At 29.0% G+C, this 1338-nt stretch overlaps 1 non-coding gene across 1 annotated transcript; it reads left to right on the top strand.

Annotated features, from left to right (window-relative positions):
* The first annotated feature begins 641 nt into the window (after positions 1 to 641).
* Trnaa-agc lies at positions 642 to 712 on the top strand. The gene has a single exon. It is a non-coding gene; the product is annotated as a tRNA-Ala (tRNA).
* Positions 713 to 1338: the final 626 nt, after the last annotated feature.

The raw sequence follows: 1338 nt of genomic DNA, 5'->3' as shown, positions 1-1338 counted from the left end.
TATATAAATAATGTAATATAATTATATTATATAATTATAATTATATAATATATATATATATATATATAATTATATATATATATGTATATATATGACAGATACGGCCAAATACAAAATAATTGAATCGGAAAAAGTAAGCGCTCTGTGGTGTAATGGTAGCACATTCACCCGGCAAGTGAGAGATCCGGGTTCGACTCCCGGCGGAGCGAATACTTTTTGCGATTCAATGTTTATTGAAATTAAATAAGGCGATTGCCATTTATACAATTTAATATAAATAAAAGTCGTTTGACAGGTATTTGGTCTTCCGATCATATGTTAGTTTGCTTATTTAAACGCATATGTGACAGATACGGCCAAATACAAAATAATTGAATCGGAAAAAGTAAGCGCTCTGTGGTGTAATGGTAGCACATTCACCCGGCAAGTGAGAGATCCGGGTTCGACTCCCGGCGGAGCGAATACTTTTTGCGATTCAATGTTTATTGAAATTAAATAAGGCGATTGCCATTTATACAATTTAATATAAATAAAAGTCGTTTGACAGGTATTTGGTCTTCCGATCATATGTTAGTTTGCTGTTTAAACGCATATGTGACAGATACGGCCAAATACAAAATAATTGAATCGGAAAAAGTAAGCGCTCTGTGGTGTAATGGTAGCACATTCACCCAGCAAGTGAGAGATCCGGGTTCGACTCCCGGCGGAGCGAATACTTTTTGCGATTCAATGTTTATTGAAATTATATATATATATATATATAATTTATGAAGCAAATTGAGGTATAGTTGAAAGAACATTTGTATTTTGTAATTGTAGCACATAATAATGAATTATCAGATTTAAGAATTTAGGAAATTTAATCTGTGATACAGGCATATCCATACGCTTCCGTTTCAGATATAGATAACAATAATATGACATAATAAAATTATTTCATTTTTAGATCCTTAAGATAATTTATTGGATAAACAGAAATCGGAGTAAGTAATAGAGTAAAAGTTATCAAGGGTATTGTACTACCTTATATTTTAAAAAATCATTCTGAGTTAGTTTCTAAATCTAGAAGTTATTACAAATAAATTGAGTAGAATAAAAAATCACTCACAATAAATGATAAAGTATTAATATTATTTGGCCCTGTCTATGTCTCTTTGAAAGTACAATATTTGTAAAATAAATAATGCTCATACTTAAAGATATAAAGTAAAAAGAAAACTTACAATATTTACAATATATTTTAACGTTTTATAATTATAACTTATTGAACTAACTTTTCAAATTAAAATTCAAACTTGATAAGAATTCTCAGATAATGTTTTATAGGACAAATATCCA

The sequence above is a fragment of the Homalodisca vitripennis genome, chromosome 2 (genome assembly GCF_021130785.1).
Source record: "Homalodisca vitripennis isolate AUS2020 chromosome 2, UT_GWSS_2.1, whole genome shotgun sequence".
Classification (NCBI taxonomy): Eukaryota; Metazoa; Arthropoda; class Insecta; order Hemiptera; family Cicadellidae; genus Homalodisca; species Homalodisca vitripennis.
This window is presented reverse-complemented; position numbering and strand designations above follow the sequence as displayed.